Consider the following 8,137-nt stretch of genomic DNA (forward strand, 5'->3'; position numbering starts at 1 on the left):
CCAATTTTCCCAGTTGTCCCAGTTATCCCAATTATCCAGCTATCCCAATTATCCCAGCTATCCCAAACTTCCCAGTTATCCTGGTTATCCCAGTTTTCCCAGTTATCCCAGTTCCCAGCTATCCCAATTATCTGGTTATCCCAGTTATCCCAGTTACCTGGTTGTCCAGTTGTCCCAGTTATCCCAGTCATCCCAATTATCTCAGTTATCCTGGTTATCCCAGTTGTCCCAGTTATCCCAGTTCCTGGCCATCCCAGTTATCTGGTTATCCCAGTTATCCATTTGTCCAGTTGTCCCAGTAACCCCAATTATCCCAGTTATCCAGTCGCCCCAGTTACTCAGCTGTCCCAGTTACCCAGTTATCCCAGTTATCCAGTTGTCCCAGTTACCCAGTTTTCCCCATTGTCCTGCTGCCCCAGTTACCCAGTTGTCCCAGTTACCCACTCGTCCAGTTGCCCCAGTTGCTCCAGCCCCATTAGCCCGGCCCAGTGGGATCCCATTAAACCCAGTGGGATCCCATTAACCCCAGTGGATCCCATTAACCCCAGTGGATCCCATCACCCCAGGGGATCCCATTAACCTCAGGGGTTAATTGCCAAAAGTGAGGAAAACCCAATTTCTTTCCCAATTTTAGGTTTTGTCCGTCAAAAGGAACCCCACGTCTGGGCTGGGGTCGTCGGTGTTTGGGGTCGGGGAGGTGACACAGTGGGACCCCAGCAGAACCCCAAAACCTGCGGGGGGGGTCCCAAAGACCCCCAGAGATGTGCCAAGGCCCCAAGGAGGCCCCGAAATCCCACAGGGACACCCCTGAACCCTGCAGGGACAACCCAAAGTCCTACAGAGAGGCCTCAGGCCCCACAGATATGCCAGGATCCCATTGGGAGACCCCCAAACCCCACAGAGACGTGCCAATGCCCCATAGAAAGCCCCCCAAACCCCATAGAAGGCCCCAAAGCTCCATAGTAGGCCCCAAAACCCCATAGAAGGCCCCAATGGCCCATAGAAGGCCTCAAAAACCCCATAGAAGGCCCCAAAACTCCATAGTAGGCCCCAACAGCCCATAGAAGGCCCCCAAAACCCCACAGAAGGCCCCAAAGTGTCACAGAAGGCCCCATAGAAGGCCCCAATGCCCCATAGAAGGCCCCCAAAACCCCAGAGAAGGCCGCAATGCCCCATGGAAGGCCCCCCAAAAAACATAGAAGGCCCCAACATTCCTTAGAAGGCCCCAATGCCCCATAGAAGGCCTCAAAAACCCCATAGAAGGCCCCAGTGACCCATAGAAGGCCCCCAAAACCCCACAGAAGGCCGCAATGCCTCACGGAAGGCCCCCCAAAAAACATAGAAGGCCCCAATGCCCCATAGAAGGCCTCAAAAACCCCACAGAAGGCCCCAAAGCTCCATAGTAGGCCCCAACAGCCCATAGAAGGCCCCATAGAAGGCCCCAATGCCCCATAGAAGGCCTCAAAAACCCCACAGAAGGCCCCAAAGTCCCACAGCAGACCACTAAATCCTCCGGAGATCCCACAGGGAGATGCCAAAACCCCACGGGAGACCACAGAACCCCATACGGACACCCCTAAACCCCACAGAGAGACCCCAGAGCCCCATAGAGGCGTGCCAGAGCCCCAAGGAAACCTCAGACACCCCCCCCAGAAGACCCCAAATCCTCGTAGGAGCCCAAAAAGCCCCACAGCGACACCCCAGGCCCCAAACAGGCCCCAAAGCTCCACGGGAGACCCCCTAAAGCCCCCTGAGGCCCCAAAGCCCTGCGGGGAGATGCCAAAGCCCCCCAGGAGACCCCAAAGCCCCCCCCCAGGGGTCCCCTAAACCCCCCAGGGACCCCAAATTCCTTGTTCTCCTCCTGTCCTCATCACCACTGCCATCACCATCTTCCTCCTCCTCCTCCTCCTCCTTTTCTTCCTCCTCCTTCTCCTCCTCCTCCTCCTCCTCCTCCTCCTCCTCCTCCTCCTCCTTTTCTTCCTCCTCCTTCCTCCTCCTCCTCTTCCTCCATTTCTTCCTCCTCCTCCTCCTCCTCCTTTTCTTCCTCCTCCTTCCTCCTCCTCCTCTTCCTCCATTTCTTCCTCCTCCTCCTCCTCCTCCTCCTCCTCCTCTTCCTCCATTTCTTCCTCCTCCTCATCCTCCTTCCTCCTCCACCTCCTCCTCCTCCTCCTCTTCCTCCTCCTTTTCTTCCTCCTCCTCTTCCTCTTCTTCCTCCTCTTCCTCCTCCTCCTCCTCCTCCTCCTCCTGTCCCCATCCCTGGGCATCACTGGGGCCCCGCACTTGTGCTAAAGAACTCCAAGGCACTTTTATTTTATTTTATTTTATTTTATTTTATTTTATTTTATTTTATTTTATTTTATTTTATTTTATTTTATTTTATTTTATTTTATTTTATTTTATTTTATTTTATTTTATTTTATTTTATTCCGTTCCACTCCATTTTTATTTTCACCCTCCCCTCCTGTCCCTTCCCCTCCCTTTCTCATTTTTTTCCATTTTCCTTTCCTCTCTCCTTTTTTTCTTTCTTTTTTTTCTTTTTCCAGGCCCACATCTTTGGGCCTCTCGGGGTCTTCCTGCTCCCCCCTCTGTGGCTGCCCCCCAAGCCAGAATCCCCCAAGCCACCCCCATGAGCCCACCCTTGTGCCAATACCGGGGTCTGCCACAAATTTAGTGCCAAAAAACAGCAAAAAACAGCAAAATGAGGCTGGCCGGTTGCTTCCACACGTGTGTACACAAAACATCACCACACGGCCAAATCGGGAGGGAATCCCAAAGGAAATCCCAAAGGGGATCCCAAAGGGAATCCATGAGACAAAAAGCTCCATTTTGGGCAGAAAAACCTCATTTTTCCCTCTTGGCAAAACCTCGAGCCTCCGATATCACCCGGCCCTCACGGGCTCCTCGTCCTTGACCGGGATCGTCCTTTGGGGTCCCCCTCCCCTTGACCTCCACGGTGAGGCTGCCCAGACCCCACCGCAAACCCCAAAACCGCAAACCCCCCCAAAAAAAGGTTTCCTGGGCCCCAAAGCTTCCAAAATCCCACAGCACCACCCTGGATTTGGGCCCCAAATCTCTCCGGACATCAGGTCCCCCACCATGCCCACTGGGTGTCCCAAAAAATGGGGCAGGGAGCTGTGGGGTCCCCCAAAAATGGGGCAGGGAACTGGGTGTCCCCAAAACTGGGGCACATCTGGACTGGACGGATGCACATCTGGGTGGGACGAATGTCCATTTGGATGGGGGTGGGGGCACATCTGGATGGGTTTAGGGGGGGGCGCACACCCAGATGGGGCGTGGGCACACCTGGACGGGTGGGTGCACATCTGGATGGGGCACATCTGGACGGGATGGGTGTCCATTTGGGTGGGGCTGGGGGCACATCTGGACAATTTGGGGGGCGCGCACACCCAGATGGGGTGTGGGCACATCTGGATTTGGGATGCACATCTGGATGGGGCACATCTGGATGACCTGGTGCACATCTGGATTGGGATGCAGGCACATCTGGGTGGGATGGGTGTCCATTTGGATGGGGTGGGGGCACATCTGGATGGGTTGGGGGGCGCACACCCAGATGGGGTGTGGGCACATCTGGATTTGGGATGCACATCTGGATGGGGCACATCTGGAGGACCTGGTGCACATTTTTGGGGGGCAGCATCTCCTAAGGGAGGGGTCGCGATGCTCCCAATGCTCCCACCCTCCTCCTATCCCCCCCCGGTGCCACCGCTCCGGGCCGCGTCTCCTCCCAGTTCAGCACCCCCAGCGGCACCAGTAGCACCAGTAAGAGCAGCAGCATCACCAGCAACGCCTCGGGGCTGGGGCCGGGGCCAAACGGGAGGAGCCGGGGCCGGGGCGGGTCCCGCTGCCTCCGAGCGGCGCCGGGCGGGCGGCAGCCGGGACGCCGCGGTGAGGGGCGAGGGGGGGGCTCGGACCCCCCCCCTGCCCAGGGGGAGAGGGGGGGGAAACGGGGGGAACCGGGGGGGAAAGGGGGAAAAAGGGGAAAGGGGAAAAAAAGGGGAAAAATAGGGAAAAAAGGGGAAAAAAGGGAATAAAGGGAATAAAGGGGGGCGGGGACCCCCGCGCTTCCCATAGAGCGGGGAGGGGCGAAGGGGGGGGCTGCAGCTGGGGGCCCTGCCCTAGAGCTGCCCCATGGCCTGCCCCATAAATAGCCCGGGCCCCCGGTCTAGACCTGCCCTATAGCATGCCCTATAGGGCACCGGGGTCCTGTGCTATTATTGCCCCACACCCGGCCCTATAGCTGCCCTGAAACCCTGCCCCATAGCTGCCCCATACCCGGCCCTATAACTGCCCCACACCCGGCCCTATAGTTGCCCTGAAACCCTGCCCTATAGCTGCCCCACACCCGGCCCTATAGCTGCCCCATACCCGGCCCTATAGCTGCCCTACACCCGGCCCTATAGCTGCCCCATACCCGGCCCTATAGCTGCCCTGGATCCCTGCCCTATAGCTGCCCCACACCCGGCCCTATAGTTGCCCTGGATCCCTGCCCTATAGCTGCCCCATACCCGGCCCTATAACTGCCCCACACCCGGCCCTATAGCTGCCCCACACCCGGCCCTATAACTGCCCTCGATCCCTGCCCTATAGCTGCCCCACACCCGGCCCTATAACTGCCCCACACCTGGCCCTATAGCTGCCCTGGATCCCTGCCCTATAGCTGCCCCACACCCAGCCCTATAGCTGCCCTGGATCCCTGCCCTATAGCTGCCCTACACCCGGCCCTATAACTGCCCCACACCCGGCCCTATAGCTGCCCTGGATCCCTGCCCTATAGCTGCCCCACACCCGGCCCTATAACTGCCCCACACCCGGCCCTATAGCTGCCCTGGATCCCTGCCCTATAGCTGCCCCATACCCGGCCCTATAGCTGCCCTGGATCTCTGCCCTATAGCTGCCCCATACCCGGCCCTATAGCTGCCCTGGATCCCTGCCCTATAGCTGCCCCACACCCGGCCCTATAGCTACCCTGGATCCCTGCCCTATAGCTGCCCCATACCCGGCCCTATAGCTGCCCTGGATCCCTGCCCTATAACTGCCCCACACCCGGCCCTATAGCTACCCTGAAACCCTGCCCTATAGCTGCCCCACACCCGGCCCTATAACTGCCCCACACCCGGCCCTATAGCTGCCCTGGATCCCTGCCCTATAGCTGCCCCACACCCAGCCCTATAGCTATCCTGGACCCCTGCCCTATAACTGCCCCACACCCGGCCCTATAGCTGCCCCACAGCCCCCCCCAGCCCCATAACCACCCTGGACCCCTACCCGATATCTGCCTCACACCCTGCCCTACAGCTGCCCCGGTCCCCTGCCCTACAGCCACCCCACAACTGCCCCATAACCCCCCAACCCCCCGCCCTTCCCAGCTCCCCCATCCAGCCCCAATTCCCCTCCCAGTCCCCCCCAGCCCCTCTTTGCCCGCACCCGGGGTCACCAATGGGGTGGCCGCCCCCTACGTGTCCCCCCCTCGCTGCGGCTGCTTTTGGGGTGCTCGGGGACGGGGTGGGGGACGAGGACGTCACCGTCTCCTCCTGGCTGCGGCCAGGCAGGGGAGCGGGATGGCCCCGATCCCTGGCACCGTGCTCTGGGCGCTGGCCCCGTTCCTGGCCCTGGCTGGCGCTGACCCCAACCGGGCTTGGGGCACCCATGGGGTCCCCACTGGCTCTGCGGTGACAGCGGCCACGGCTACGGCCACACCACGTGAGTGTCCCCCCCCCAAAAAATAAAAAACATGACCCCAAAACCCCTTAATTATCCCTTGGGGGTCTAACGGGGTCTCCACCCTTAATTATCCCTTGGGGGGTCTAACGGGGTCTCCATCCTTAATTACCCCTTGGGGGTCTAACGGGGTCTCCATCCTTAATTATCCCTTGGGGGTCTAACGGGGTCTCCATCCTTAATTATCCCTTGAGGGTCTAACGGGGTCTCCATCCTTAATTACCCCTTGGGGGGTCTAACGGGGTCTCCATACTTAATTATCCCTTGGGGGTCTAATGGGGTCTCCATCCTTAATTATCCCTTGGGGGTCTAATGGGGTCTCCATCCTTAATTACCCCTTGGGGGGTCTAATGGGGTCTCCATCCTTAATTACCCCTTGGGGGGTCTAACGGGGTCTCCACCCTTAATTATCCCTTGGGGGGTCTAACGGGGTCTCCATCCTTAATTACCCCTTGGGGGTCTAACGGGGTCTCCATCCTTAATTATCCCTTGGGGGTCTAACGGGGTCTCCATCCTTAATTATCCCTTGAGGGTCTAACGGGGTCTCCATCCTTAATTACCCCTTGGGGGGTCTAACGGGGTCTCCATACTTAATTATCCCTTGGGGGTCTAATGGGGTCTCCATCCTTAATTATCCCTTGGGGGTCTAATGGGGTCTCCATCCTTAATTACCCCTTGGGGGGTCTAATGGGGTCTCCATCCTTAATTACCCCTTGGGGGGTCTAACGGGGTCTCCATCCTGCCTGCTGCTGTCCCCATCCCCAAAACCAAGCCTCAGGGGGGGTTCCCCTCACCCTAAAGCCCTTTGTCACCTTTGGGGCCTTGCAGAGGTCCCCAAAAATGAGGCTCCGGACACGATGGTGCTGGTCTGCGTCCTCACCGCCGCCTTCGTGGCCGTGGCCATCTTGGTGGTCTTCTGCTTCCACTGCGGGAGGCGCTGCTGGGGGAGAGCAGGTGGGGACGGGGGGGGGTTTGGGGGGTGGGATGGGGTGGGGATGGGATTGGGGTGGGGAGGGGATGGGATTGGGATGGGATGGGATGGGGATGGGGATGGGGATGGGATGGGATTGGGGAGAGGGAGGGGATGGGGAGAGGGAGGGGATGGGGTGGGATTGGGAGGAGGGAGGGGATGAGGAGAGGGAGGGGATGGGGATGGGGATGGGATGGGGATGGGGAGGGGATGGGATTGGGGTGGGGATGGGATTGGGGACAGGATGGGATTGGGAATGGGATGGGGATGGGATGGGGATGGGGATGGGATGGGATTGGGATTGGATTTGGATTGGGATGGGATTGGGATGGGATTGGGATGGGGATGGGGATTGGGATTGGATTGGGGAGAGGGGAGGGGATGGGGATGGGATTGGGGACAGGATGGGATTGGGGACGGGATTGGGATGGGATTGGGGAGAGGGAGGAAATGGGATTGGGATGGGAGTGGGATTGGGATGGGGATGGAATTGGGGATGGGGATGGGGATGGGGATGGGGATGGGATTGGGGAGAGGGAAGGATGGGGATGGGATTGGGGAGGGGATGGAGATAGGGAGGGGATGGGATTGGGATGGGAGTGGGATTGGGATGAGATGGGGATGGGATGGGGATGGGGATGGGGATGGGATTGGGGATGGGATTGGGATGGGATTGGGATTGGGATGGGGATGGAATTGGGGATGGGGATGGGATGGGGATGGGGATGGGATTGGGGGAGGATGGGGATAGGGAGGGGATGGGATTGGGATGGGAGTGGGATTGGGATGGGATTGGGATGGGATGGGGATGGGATGGGATGGGGATGGAATTGGGGAGAGGGAGGGGATGGGGATGGGATTGGGATGGGGATGGGATGGGATTGAGGATGGGATTGGGGATGGGATTGGGGATGGGGATGGGGATGGGATGGGGATGGGATGGGGATGGGATTGGGGATGGGATTGGGATTGGGATGGGATGGGGATGGGGATGGGATGGGGATGGGATGGGGATGGGATGGGATTGGGATGGAGCTGGGGATGGAGATGGGATTGAGATTGGAATTGGGATGGGGATGGGATTGGGATTGGGATGGGATCACGCACGGGAACAGGGCCAGGGACCCCCATGGGCGTACCAAAGGGCAGAATCCAGGGCCGGGCACAAACCCAGGGCCGGGAATTCCCCCGGGGGCTCAGCCCCCATGGGGGGACCCCACTCCCCGCTCCGTGCCCCGAGCCTTGGGGGGGGGGACAGGGACCGGGGGTCTTGGGGTGGGGGGGGGGGGGGGGGGGTCTCAGCACCCTGCTAACCCCGGGCTGCAGCAGGAGGAGGAGGAGGAGGAGCAGAAGCAGCAGCGCTGTCCCCGGGGGACCCGAAGCCCCCCCCAGCTCCTGAGGACGCCCCCCGGTTGCGCCCCCCCC

At 59.6% G+C, this 8,137-nt stretch overlaps 1 long non-coding RNA gene across 1 annotated transcript; it reads left to right on the top strand.

Moving 5' to 3' along the window:
* Positions 1 to 3,756: 3,756 nt before the first annotated feature.
* Positions 3,757 to 8,137, top strand: LOC140002511 (uncharacterized). The gene is made up of 4 exons (XR_011809264.1): positions 3,757 to 3,909; positions 5,570 to 5,724; positions 6,571 to 6,696; positions 8,039 to 8,137. It is a non-coding gene; the product is annotated as an uncharacterized lncRNA (long non-coding RNA).

The sequence above is a fragment of the Anas platyrhynchos genome, chromosome 1 (genome assembly GCF_047663525.1).
Source record: "Anas platyrhynchos isolate ZD024472 breed Pekin duck chromosome 1, IASCAAS_PekinDuck_T2T, whole genome shotgun sequence".
NCBI lineage: Eukaryota > Metazoa > Chordata > Aves > Anseriformes > Anatidae > Anas > Anas platyrhynchos.